Raw genomic sequence first — 15128 nt, 5'->3', positions numbered from 1 at the left:
CACTCAGCCACATCGGTGTTGACAGTGTGGGTCGTCAGAGCCAAGGGCTGAGACAGTTGAGACAGTTGAGATGTTGAGACGCTTGAACTTGCTGTAGCTGAGTCTGCTGAGACACTATTAGAATTACCTGGAACTGGTGCTGACATAGTTAGTGAGTTTGAACTCGCTGAACTACCTGGAACTGGTGCTTACATAAATGAGTTTGAACTCGCTGTAGCTGAGTCTGCTGAGACACTATTAGAATTACCTGGAACTGGTGCTGACATAAATGAGTTTGAACTCGCTGAACTATCTGGAACTGGTGCTGACATAAATGAGTTTGAACTCGCTGAACTATCTGGAACTGGTGCTGACATAAATGAGTTTGAACTCGCTGTAGCTGAGTCTGCAGGGACACTATTAGCACTACCTGGAACTGGTGCTGACATTATTGACATAGTTAGTGAATTTGAACTCGCTCTCGCTGTAGTTGATACCGAGACACTACTTGCAGTATTACAAAACTCAGTCATTTTTTTATTTTTGTTCAATAATTCATTTAATTGAATCTCATTCTTCTTCTTTTTTTGCATTTTGTCCCAACCGCTCAGGTTGCTCCTTTTCATTTTTTATTTTAATTTTGTAAACGAATGAGCAATGCTGTAATTTTCTGCGGTAACGGAAGTGATCATAAAATAAAATAAAATAAAAAAAATTTTGATGTTTTAATGTTTGAGAACATTCAAGTTTATTTATGTTTCCATCTATGTCCGCACAACTATTTTTAAATACGCGCTAAAAAATTAACTTCGTGACATAAATTTTCTAATCAAATAAGTTTTATAAGAGAGTGCTTTAAAATCATTCACTAATATAATTGTTTTTCCTTTAAAAGGTTTTTACATTAACGAATGTTTTAAAAGCATTCTCTTATAAAACCTATTTAATTAAAAAATTTATGTCACGAAGTTAATTTTTTTAGCGTGTTTTTTAAAAACTGATAGTTGTGCGGACATAGATGGAAACATAAATAACTTGAATGTTCTCAAAACATCTTTATGCGGAAAGATAATTTAAAAAATATTTGCGAATACCGAAATTCCGCCAAATATACGAAGATAGAGATATAGTGTATCTCTATTCATTTATTTATTCACAACGCCTCCGCAGCTCCCAATAAATTGATTTAAAAAAACTGAGAAACATAGGAATATTTATCTGGTTCTCTAAAAAAAAAAAAAAAAAAGTAAAAAAAAAGTCACGGGCCTTAGGGCCTATTTTTTATATAAGGGCCTGGGGCTGCAGCCCCATCCGCCCCCGCCTTAATACGGCCATGATGAGACCAGTTGTCATTATTGGAACTAATTAATGCCTTGAAAATAAAAGTTTATTTCCAATAAGGGTGCGATCAATAGAGCCGAATCATTGACAAAAGCAAAGTAGGGTTGTATTACTATATTATTCAATTCATAAAGTCTTTCATAGTTAAGTAATCTTTGATTAAAAAAAAAGAATTATTCCTTAAGCGTTACAATTTCGGCAACTCTCCCCTATATATAGTTAATTCAGTTCAAACTCGAACTCGAAATTTTAATGAATTTAATGAAAAATAAAAATAGTGACCAAGTGAAAAATAAAACCGCGTCCCACATGGGTTCCGCGTGGGTTCCGTGTGGGATTGATGGGATTTACGTGGGACGGATTTTCCCATGTGGTATCCGTATGGAAATTTGTCACCTTAAACCATGTGGGTTACATGTGGCAACCATATGGTATTTACACACATGGGAAATCCCACGTGGGTTTCCTGTGGGATTTGCATGGGAATTAATTTGAAAGCTGGAAACTAAAAAAATATTTTTAAATCGACATTGCATTGCGTTACGTTTATAATGTGTGAAAATATTTTATAATAATATAGAGAATGGCAAGCAAGTATGTAAGTACCACGAATAATGTTTATCTTCCTTTATAGAAATAAGATTAAGATTTGTGCAAATAGACGTATTATTAGGATAATATAATAGTTATTTAAATATAGATCTTGAGTAGATTATTTGCAAACAATAAACTGATGCAAGTTGAAATGTTGTCAAAAACCAATCTTGCATGCATGGGACACCGCAGTGTCCCACAAAGAAATGCAGGTTTGAAAGTCAAAGAATTCCCAATTTTTTTATTAAAAAAATAAAAAATAGGATGGAGATGGGTTTCTGTAACTTTTTGAGGAACAAAATCAGGATATTTACAGAAACTTTTCAATTTTTAATTTAGAGCACCACAGTGTTATTGGGAATAAAGCCTCTGGGTCCAGTTTTCAAAGTAACATGATCTAAAGTAATGTTTAAATAAAATAATATGCTTTAAAATGCATATAGTTATACATATAACTCCTGATAGTTAACTATATATAATTTGTTATATATAATAACTACATATAATTTGTTATAAAAACTTATTTTTTAAGGTTATGCTTGAACAAATTAGTACCAATTAATTCAAATTCAAGATTTAGTTAAAGTTCAAGTTTAAGTTCTTATTTATTCATTGTTTTTGTTAATTTTATATTTATTTGTTCAAATTTATCAGTTAGTACTATTTTTTACTACAGTAAGAATGTTTATCATTGTTGAACATGATTTTATTAGTAATTTAATTTTATTTTCAGCATATTTTGACAACACCCTTTATATTTATATGATGACAGCTCTACTTTTCTATTGATGTTAAATTTATTACGTTTCAATAACTCAGATTAAATCTTAACTGAATTATTGTAAGCTTTGTAGGGGGTTGTTGTATATCAAATGGTGTTGTAAATAAAGTAAAAGTTATATATATATATATATATATATATATATATATATATATATATATATATACATATATACATATATACATATATACATATATACATATATACATATATACATATATACATATATACATATATACATATATATATATACATATATATATATATATATATATATATATATATATATATATATATATATATATATATATATATATATATATATATATATATATATATATATATATATATATTAGTAGAAAATCACTTAACAAAAATTTTTTCCAATTCACTTAACTGATAATTAATGGAAATAAATACAAATTATTAAAATCATGTAAACTTCATTTATTATTTCTAAATACTATATTAATGTTAGTCTACAAAGTTAAAATCAATTTAGAGCATTGTTATTAGTTCTTTTGCGATTCGCACTTCCACTTCTGTCTCTCAAATTTATAAAATAGGTGGTCAAAGCTTGCTCAATAGGTAGGTTTTCAGCATAACAATGCTTTTTACTCACACTTTCTAGAGATAAATATGGGAAATTGATTACTTATTTTACCTAAATCATAGGGTCATCTATGCATAATGATGTCAGATGATTACCTGTTTATTGAACACCTTCACGCTTTATCAAACTCAGTCAATTTTTTGCCATCTCCCATTGAAAATAATGTCAGTTTTTGTTATCATATTATGATGGTATATCTGAATTGTTAATATAATATAAAAAATGCATATACCATCAATTTTTTTCTGGTTCAATTATACATTTATTCTCAACAGTACTATAAGTAAAAAAAAAAAAACATAAATTGTTCTTTCAGATAAGCAAGCTAATTTCTGAATTTAAATTGTTATTTCTATGATCCTCTACAGTTTTAAGCAACAAAAGTAAGAAGTTTTTAGACCGCATTGTTGGTGTAAATACCTCTAAAACTTGCTCATAGCTAGCATAAATTGTTTTACTTTTTTTTTAAATAAAATATTTTACTTTTTTTTTTAATTGACATTATTTTGGTCTCAACATCCCCTCCCCATTTTCAATTATTGTTAAACTCACACTGCCCCTCTATCTACTGGCATCATTTATGGATGATCCCATAGCCTAAATAATATATATATATATATATATATATATATATATATATATATATATATATATATATATATATATATATATATGTATATATATTATTTTTACTTTATTTACAACACCATTTGATATACAACAAACCCTTACAAAGCTTACAATAATTCAGTTAAAATTTAATCTGAGTTATTGAAACGTAATAAATTTAACATCAATAGAAAAGCTGTCATCATTTAAAATGTAAAGGGTGTTGTCAAAATATGTTGAAAGTAAAATTAAGTTACTAATAAAATCACGTTCAACAATGATAAATATTCTTACTGTAGTAAGAATTAGTACTAGTTAACAAATTTGAACAAATAAATATAAAATAGTGAAAAAACAATGAACAAATAAGATCTTGAACTTGAACTAAATCTTGAATTTGAATTAATTAGTACTAATTTGTTCAAGCATAACCTTAAAAAGTAAGTTTATATAGTAAATTTTATGTATAACTAGTTATACATATAGTTAACTATCAGGAGTTATATGTATAACTGCATGCATTTTAAAGCATTTTATTTAATTTATATATTACTTTAGATCATATTACTTTGAATACTGGACCCAGAGACTTTATTCCCAATTACACTGTGGTACTCCAGATTAAAAACTGAAAAGTTTCTGTAAATATCCTGTTTTTGTCCCTCAATGTACTTCGTAAGTCCCATAAGTTTTATGAACCTTATTATATATAAAGTTAAAAGTTTTGGAGCTTAAAAAAAGTTACAGAAATCTCCCCCCTATTTTAATTTTTTTTTAATAAAGAAAATTTGACTTTCAAACCAGCATTTCTTTGTGGGACACTGCAGTGTCCCATGCATGCATGCTTGGTTTTTGACAACATTAGAACTTGCATCAGTCAATTGTTTGCAGATAATATACTCAAGAACTATATTCAAATATCATATGAACATGTTTGAGAATGTTCATATGATATTTGAACATCACAAATTTAATAATATTGTTGTGATATGTTATATAAATAATACCATAATAGATGATGATATGAAAATAAGATAATATATGAAGGCAATGATCAAAGAATAAATTTACTTATAGAAATTTAGATGTTTGTTTATTAGTTTCAGAATATTATATTATGTGTGACCACGGCCTTCTATAATAACAGGCCTTGACATCGCGCAACAAAGTTGTTAAACTGAAGGCCAATTCCTAATACTGTGTTTTCATTTTCATCTTTAACATTAGACGAAAGTTTGTGTTCACGCTTTTTAAATAAATCTTTAAAATTTGATTGGTTTATAAATTAGATAGCGCAACTTCAAGACGATAACGTTTTAAGGTTCAAGGCGTTACATTGTAAGGTAATAATATTGTCAAACTAACGGTAAGTTTTTTTAATAATTAAAATGCCTTTAAAATGCTGTGTATCTCTTTGCAAGTCAAACTATCTCAACTACAACAAAAATATCAATACTCAACTACAACAAAATATCAATTTATAAATTCCCGAAGAATCTAGAGGAGAGAAAAAGATGTAGTGAAGCTATCCCAAGAACTTGTTTTATTGTTACAGACTATACAGCAGTATGTCAACTTCATTGGCCAAATGAAGCACCTTTTGAAAGCAAATATGGGAAGCAACGACCTTAAAACCCACCATCTGTTTTTAAAAATACTCCGCCTAGTTGTTTAGCCACACCAGCAAGTAAAGTTAGAAAAACTGTAACTTCAAGCGGTTTTCGAAGCATTTTACCAGATGAGTTAAATGATTTTCTAAAAGAGGATGAACTTATATTTGACGATATTCAATCTTTGTTAAGTGATAATAACGATGTTATTGTTTTCCAGCTTAATAAAAAAAGTTTACACATACAATCAAAAATGTACAAACTTGGTGTTCCATTATTTATTTTAGTAATTTTCAATGATTATTCATTTTTAGCTAACCATAATGGCACAACTTGTAATATTTCATCTTTAGCTGTAAACAAATTAAAGTTAATAAAAACAGAATCAGCTTTATTTGAAGCAGTTAGATTTTTAAAAAATAAAGAAAGTTCGCTTCAGGCAAAAATTCTATTCGAACACCTTAATGCTATGAGAAAAGTTAATGTTGGTGAAGTTTTATATACTTCAGATATTATATGTAGAGCATATGAGTATTTTGCTATGCGACGAAGTTTTCATGATTGTTTGATGGTATCAATGGTCATACTTGTGACATATGTTTTAGAGATATTTCTACTGATGAAAAAGAACTTCTGGATAATATACATGATCTTGAAAGGTCAGTTAGTAAATCTACATTAGTGGCTATAGTTTACATAGCTGGCTATGTGCAAAAAAGCGAAATAAAAATTTATGATGATTCTACCAATTATTATTATAAATATGGAAGTTATCTGTATAGCCTAAACAGAGGCGGACTTGAAATTCCTTATGATACTCTTGTCTAATGGTCAATATTTTGCTTTTTTTTTTTTCAAGGTGCTACTGACCCTTTATGCAAAACATTTTGTGTTACTCAGTTTCAGTTCATTGCTGCTAAATATAAATTGAAAATCACAAAAAAACAATGCAGAGTATATTCTAATATTCTGCTAAAGAATTACTCACTAATTACCACTCCCAAAATACTAAAGCTATCATAATTTATGTGAAAATTAGTTTTGTAATTTATTATGCTATTTACTTGTTATGTTTTTTATTTTCTCATTAGCCTATATGTCTCTCAATGTTTGGATTTGTAAATATTTACCCTGTTGAGATATATTGATAAAACTTTTTTTTTTGCTTGAATCAACTTTTGTTGGTGTTTTTTATTGTTGGTAATTTTTATTGTTACCATTTTTAGCAAAAAAAATTAAAAATACAGTTATCTTTCTAATATATAGATTGTTTATATATATATACTTTGTTATGGTTCTGCTTGTTATTGATACTATTTAATATTACATAAATATTCTTAATGAAATTTGAAATACGAAAAATATGATTATCTTTTAACAATTTTTTGGTTTTCTTTTTATATTTCCGTCTTTACTAGAGATTATTATTAGAAAACATAGACTGCCATTACACCCTACCTAATATAAAAGTATATCAATATAAGTAAAAGTGAAAGTTTAATTGGCCTTCAGTTTTTACGGCATTTTGCGCGATGTCAAGGCCTGTTATTATAGAAGGCCGTGTGTGTGACGAAAAAAAAAGATACTTTTGCATCCAGTGGCTATTGCACCCAACGTCTACATCATTGAAAAAGTAGGTTTTTACATTTTTGTTTTTTTGTTTAACTACTTATCCTAATTGATCACTTTTTTTCAGGATTCTCCTCATGGGTTCAAGCTCATAACGCATAATATGTGTTGAATTACCCATAATACGTTAGTCATTGTAAGTAATAAATTAGGAAATAATTATTTGTGAAATATTGTAGTCATTAATGACTTCAACCTGGCTAATAATTAAAATTGCTCGACTAATAAGGTTCTTTATTAAAATTGCTCTCTTTCTCTCTCTCTCTGTCTCTCTTTCTCTCTCTCTCTGTCTTTCTCTCTCTCTCTCTGTCTTTCTCTCTCTGTCTGTCTCTGTCTCTCTCTCTATGTATATATATTTATATATATTTGTATTTATATTTTTTTTTTTTAGAAAATGTTTGAAGAAAGTTAGAAGATACTAAAAACCTTGGTATTATGCAAGCCGAAGCGATTTAATTAATTGAATCAACAAAAAACGGCGTGTAAATCGCAAAAGAAAAAATAATATTTTTAATATTCATTTTGGATGTATTGATTAATAGCATTTATTTTAAAATAAATTCATTTTGCAACACGTTTTTTAATTTTATAAAACTTCGTTATAATAGTTTAAGGTAAATCCCACATAGGTTATCGGTTGAAAATATCACATGTAAAAGATCAAAAGTGCTACACATTTTGAATACCAAATGGGATAAAGTAGCAAATACCAGATTAAGTTAAGCCTCTCTGAACGCTTCGATGATTAATTTTAAATTACTATTTAAGTAATTTTTAAATTAAAATAACTTTAAAAATTATCATAGAAGCATTCGGACTTTCATTTGTCTAGTATTGACTACTTTTATACCATTTGGATTAAAATATATGTGGCATTTAAGATCTATAACATGTAGTATTTTACACCTATATCCCATGTAGGATTTACCACATAAAACCCATGTGGGATTTACCACATGAAACCCACATGGGACAAAATAATAATCCCCATATGGGTTACATGTGGTAAAAACCCACGCGTATCCCATATGGGATTTACCATATGGAATCCATGTGGGATTTACCATATGAAACCCACATGGGACAAAATAATAATCCCCACATGGGTTACATATGGAAAAAATCCACGCGTATCCCATGTGCGCTTTTTCACTGGGAATGGGTTTAATCTTTATAGTTTATATGTTATATATTATTACTATATTTTTTTAAAATTGTCATGAACATTTTTAATGTTTCTTTTGCATTGTTTCTTTTTAGGTGAAACAGTTATCGTTAATTTGCGGTAAAAATCCAGTTGATACAGTTAAAAATATTTTCCACACGTAAGCAATTAGCATAAGTTTGAATTTTAACATTTATGTTTGACAGTATGACATTTATCATCTTTTTTATATATGTAGACTGACAACAGACATTATTTTGTCAGAGTACAGCATGAATGGTCTAGAGAAGAAAAAAAAGTTTAAAGAGTTGACAAGTCTATGTAACGCCATCACTGGTATTCTCATTAGCTTATTATTGTGTTTGATTAACTTTTAAAATTAAAAACAATGTTTTAATTTTAAAAAAATATTGATTTCTTTTGCTATGGAACATGACATGTATTTAAGTTTATTTATCATGGAGCACCGCGGAAGAGCATTTAATTAGAGGTTCACGCCTCCTTCCTCACCAATATCGTTTATTGGGCTGGAGTCGAACCTCGGACCTCTGGGTTCTGAGCCAGAACTCAAACCACTGCGCCACAGCTTCCCATAATAAAAACAATACAAACTAATAAATTTGTTATTCTTTGCATCTAGAAAAAGACGTTATATATATATATATATATATATATATATATATATATATATATATATATATATATATATATATATATATATATATATATAGTTAGTTAGTATTTATTGATTTAACTGGATTGGTCAGTAAGCATGCTTTTAAGCACACTGTGACAGCTAGTTCAATCGATTGTTATTCGCCCAACAGTCGAATCCTGCTTTAAAAGATTTTACAGAGGATGATTTGACTAGTTTTAAAGGCAATGAGTTCCATAAGTTTGCTGATCGATTGTAAAGAAAATTATGCCTTCGCAGATTTTTTGTTGTTTCCCTATAATACTTGAAGCAGTGACCTCTAATATGATTTTGAACAGTTTGTATGTTATGTTCTGTTTTATTAATGTTGTTCATTATTTTAAATAGTTGGATCATATCACCTCTTTGTTTTCATTTAGTTAGAGTAGTCAATTTCAAAACTTTTAATTTGTCTTTGTAATTGAAACACCTAATCGATTTAATCAGTTTGGTGGCTCGACGCTGAACTTGTTCAACTACTTTACAGTCACCTTTTTGGTATGGGGACCATAATGGTACCAAGAACTCTAGAAAAGGAAGAATAAAGGTTACATACAGTGATTTAAGCAAATCACAGTCTAATCTTGCAAACAATTTTTTAATTCAACCTAATATTCTATTTGCACTATTTGTTACTGGAATAACTTGATCTTTCCACTTGAGATTTTTAGAAAATATTACACCTAGATCTTTTACATTCTTTGATTCTGGTAGCTTTATGCCATTAATATAAAGAGGATTCTTTTTGTTGTTTACTCCATAATGCATTACTTCACATTTATCGACAATAAATTTTTAAAGCCAGTCTTGAGAGATTTAAATGATATATTTAAATCTCTCTGTAGACTTGAAGTACACTCATCTGAAATTACCTTGGACAAAATCTTATTATCATCAGCAAACAATTTGCATTTATTCATTAATTTACTTGGCAGATCATTAATGTATATAATAAACATTAAGGGTCTAATAACAGAACCTTGTGGCACGCCACTAAAAATTTTAACCCACTCAGAAACAACTTCACCCAGAACTTTTCTTTGTCTTCTTTTTTTTTAGAAAACCTTTTTATTTAGAAAGCTTTTTATTTAGAAAAGTTTTTTATTTAGAAAAGCTTCCATCCATTTAAGAACTAAGCCATTAATACCATATGCATTCAGTTTAGCAAAGAGTCTCTTGTGAGGAACACTATAAAAAAATTTAGCAAAGTCTAGCATTACTAGATCAACATGTATATCATGCTGTTGCACGAAGAAATTAAGTCAAGAGTCTCGAACAAATTTGTGATACAAGATTTGCCTTTTACAAAACCATGCTGTTGGATTGTTAATAATATGTTTTTGTAGAGATGTTTTTCAATTCTTTCTCTTATAACAGATTCTAATATTTTGCAAGGAATAGAGGTTAATGAAATAGGGTGATAATTGCTGGCCACAGTTTTGTCACCTTTTTTATATAAAGGTGTTACATTTGCTAATTTGAACTAGATTGACAGTTGACTGGTTTTAAGTGATTCTCTAAATATAAGAGTTAGTGGTAAAGTAAACGATATAGCACAATTCTCGAGGACTATTGAACAAAGTTTATCAGCTCTTATGGCCTTTATTGAATCTTTTATTGAATTTGTACTGCTTAGATACTTGTATAGCATTTTAGGATTAGGTTTAGAGGGTAACACTAGATTCTTTTCAAACAAAAGTCTAGCATTGTATATTTCTGTTTTAACTAATTTGCATAACTCCTTATACTCTTTGGAAAAAATTTTTTCTTTGAGAGTTGTATTTCCAACAGTATGCAAAATTTTATTATATTGTAGGATAAATAAATTTTTAAAATAAATGTACGCAGAGTTTGCGTTTCCTAGGTTACATTCTTGGTAGACCTTTTGCCAATTTGTTGCCGATAGCAAGTCCGTAAATTTTTTAGTAGACGTTTCATCGATAACTCTTTTATAACATAGGATTTTTTAATTATTAATTTTTGTGGAATTTTGTGACAAAGAGAAGTATATTGGAAAGTGATCTGAAATATTTGTTTTTATTATTCTTGATTTTAGAGAAGGATCTTGGATTGATATTGTCAGTAGCAGTAATAGATTTAGAAGTTACCCTGGTAGGTTTGTTGATAATGGGAAAAATATTAACTTGAAACATGTCGTCAAAGAAATTCTTAGTAATCGCATGCTTGTTGTACATTAAAATATTTGTTTATATCTCCAATAATGAATAACTTTTTCTGTTCTCTATTTTTGTAATTATATGTTTCAAATAATTCGAAATTTACAAGTATCACCATCAGGTGGTCTGTAGCAAGTAGAAACTAGAAAGTTCTTTGAGCTAGTTTTAATAACTTCCATTGTGAGGACCTCACTATCGCCATCAGAGTTTGAAAGATCATTTCTTATCTTAATGTTTAGATCATTCCGTATAAAATTCACAATTCCTCCTCCTCTTTTGCCAACTGATCTTTCGTTAGAAAATATTTTATAGTTTGAAAAATTTTTATATTTTTTTAATTTGGAGGTCAGAGTTTGTTTCTGCTGCTTCGTCAGAGCACCAAGTCTCTGTAAGGCAGATCATACTGAAAGTATGTTTGCATTCAAGGAGAAAGTTTTTTAATTTGTCTATATTAATAAGCAGAGGCGTAGAAAGAATTTTTTGGTGTTTGAGATAGGTAACTTCCAGACATGGAGCAAACTCCAAACATTTATATGTTTATACTTATGTCAAACAATGAGGGTTTGCAAAAAATTGCGATGATTGGAAGCTGGGAACAAAAAAGCCCCAAAGTTTTCGCCCCCCCCCTGCCCCAAACGTGAGAGCAACAAGTTGATGAAGTATTTTTTGTACTATTCTTAACTAGACTTATATTCATCGATAAATTTTAGATTTCATTTTGAAATATTTTAGCGTTCAAAAATTATGACCATATAAAGTTTAAACCCCCCTCAACTTGAGGGGGTTGCAAATTTTATATGATAATAATTTTTAAACGCTAATAGATAATACTATGAAACTTAAAATTTATCGATGAATATAAGTCTAGTTAAGAATAGTACAAAAAATACTTCATCAACTTGTTGCTCTCACGTTTGGGGCAGGGGGGGCGAAATTTTTTCGGCTTTTTTGTTCCCAGCCTCCAATAATCGCAATTTTTTGCAAACCCTCATTATTTGACATAAGTATAAACATGTAAATGTTTGGAGTTTGCTCCATGTCTGGAAGTTACCTATCTTTAACACCAAAAAATTCTTTCTACGCCTCTGTTAATAAGTAAACTTGTGATGTTTATGTGTATTACCGTAAAGTTATTTATAGTAGTTTTAAATTCAAGTTTAAAATTTTGTCAAAATATGCAGAATCGGAGTATTTTTTGTTTAAAAAGCTGAAGTCGTCATAATGATTGAGTGGTAAAGATTTATCAGCAATTTCATAGATCATACGCGGCGTTTCGGAGTCTATTGTTATATTAGCCATTTATCAGAAAATAAAAACTGGTTAAAAAATCCGCTCGCATAAAACAGCTGTTAGTTTTTTAAAATCTCTACAATAAACTTTTTCAAATTTTATAATGGCGTACTTACCGGCTTTACGAAGTCGTTTAACTTCCTCCCAGACTTTCTTTCAATGTTCTATTGTTTCATTTGCGTAGTCTTCGTTTATATATAGTCCAGTCTCTCTTAATTTTTTTGCATTGTTAAGAACTTTAGTTTTATCTAAATAATTCAGCAGTTTGAAAATTATTGTTCTTGGTTTTAAGGTTTATGGTTTATGCTTTTTTGGACTATGGTTCTTGGATTTCTTGCATTTCCTATACGATGGGCTCTTTCAATTTCAATTTCGTCAGATATGTTAAGTTTATTTTTAATTATTTTTTTTTACCGATTTTCTACAATCATCTCAGCTTTCACCTTCTTTTTCCTTTACACCATAGATCCTTAAATTGTTTCTGCGTGAGCGGTTCTCTAAGTCCACTGTTTTTTTTACTTGGTAATCAAAGGATCTAAAATCGAGAAAAAACTTCGTCGGAGTCGAGAAAAAATCGGAGTTTCGATAATGCTTTGTTATAAGATAAAAAATTAAACTATCAAGTTAATAATTAAACATTGTTTTTTGTATTTATTTTCTTAATATTGTACATTTCAATTTATAATTCTTTACAAATTAAAAAAATATTATATATTTTTGTTTTTTTAATAATTAAATTTTTTTTTTTATCACAATTCTTTCACGAACAGGTTTTAATTAACTAGTAAATCAAAAAAAAATTCTTTTTTCCAATCCATGCTTTATGCAAGCAGAATTCTATTGGGCCTAGAAATTCTTTTTTTGTTATCTTTTGTAGAAGGAAAAATTACTGTTTTTTTTTTTTTTTTAAATTTAAAAATTACTGTTTTTACTAAATTTTTGTTTTTTAACTTAAGACTTATTAACTTAATAACTTAAAACAATAGGTTTTTAACTTAATAACTTAAGACTTATTACTTAATAACTTAAACGCAGTGGCTACAGTACCGGCTGCTGGATCTCTAACGCCAGCAGCTTGAGTACCGGCTGGTCTGGGTTCTAACTAATTAGTCTCTACGTGTCCGTAAATAATAACTTATTTTTGAATGTGATAAGCGGTGGGAATAATGTAAGTAAGTAACTTCAATTTAAATGTACAGCAGCTTTTAAAAGATGTAAAAAATATAATTTTCTCTGAATTAAGAGTTTGATTTATAATTTGAATAAGACAACTTATTATTACTGTAATTTAAAATGAAATGCATTAATCATTAACTTTTCCTAGATCTAAGAATATTTGTAGTTATTTGCATGTATAAATTTAATGCATGTAACTAATTACAAATATTCTTAGATCTGGGAAAAGTCATATATAATAGTTTACCAACATTTATTCTTAAGCTTATCCCAAGATATACTATTATTAACAAAATATACTATTATAAATTTAATTTATACTATAATAACAAAAGAAGTACTTTCCTGAATTATTATTATTATTTTTAAATAAGTTTAAATAAAAAGGTATTTTTACTCTTCAAAATAAACATTAAATATATTGAAAGTCATATAATGAAAGTCGCTTTTTTAATTTGCTTTTAAAATACAAACAAAGTTTAGTATTAATCACTCCATCACCTCTACTTGAAATTGCTCTAGTTAAAATTGCCAAATCAATTACAAAGTTAATCAGATCAAAAGTATTTTGAATGTGTTTTGGTTACCTTATGAGGTTATCTCATTTCTAAAACAAGGCTTTTAATGTAATCTATGATGATAATGTCAGTTTTCCGGACAAATAACTAGTAAGGTTGTCTTATTCAAAATTTGATTTATATTTTATTTCATGTATTTTGTTTAAATATTAGTTTGATGCATGTTTTTTTTTTGTTAGAAGCTTTTGATTGAAATCTATAACTTCTTTCAAAAAAATCTATAATTTTGAGATGGTTAATTACAGACCTATTTCATTATTATTAAATGTATTGAAATTATTTGTGTGTTATTTATTATTGAAAGTGATGGATATGAAAACATACATTTTTTGATACTTTTAATTATTTATAAATTGCAATATCGGTTTAAATGATAAACATTTAACTACCTATGTTGGTAGCTGGCTTAAAATCTTAAATCTCATTTGAACCATAAACTCCAATTCAAGTATATTAAAAATATCTACTTAACCCAACCTTTTAATAAAGTAATCCATCAGGGATTTATTCTTGAGTCTTTGCTTTTTGTGGCATACAATGATAAATTAAACACATTCATTTATAATGTGTCTACTTATTTTTTGAGAGAATTAAGTTTTAGGTAAACCTGCAATAGTTATATATTTTTTGCTTATTGCACTCTTATCAATGGAAACTTTTTAAACATTATAGAATATATATTGGTTTCAGTACATGCATCCACTATCCAACAAGCTGATGAATAGTACTTTATATTTAAAAAATCTTTATGGGTGCGATAATACAAATAATATAATTATTAATAGTACAAAAAAGTATAATTATTTTAGGCTTAACTGCAGATTTAGCAAATTTTATTTTAATAATGAAATTCTAACTCTTCTAAAATCAGTAAGGTTTAGTGAATTATGTT

This window comes from Hydra vulgaris, chromosome 05 (assembly GCF_038396675.1).
Source record: "Hydra vulgaris chromosome 05, alternate assembly HydraT2T_AEP".
Taxonomy (NCBI): domain Eukaryota; kingdom Metazoa; phylum Cnidaria; class Hydrozoa; order Anthoathecata; family Hydridae; genus Hydra; species Hydra vulgaris.
Note: the sequence above shows the minus strand (reverse complement) of the source record.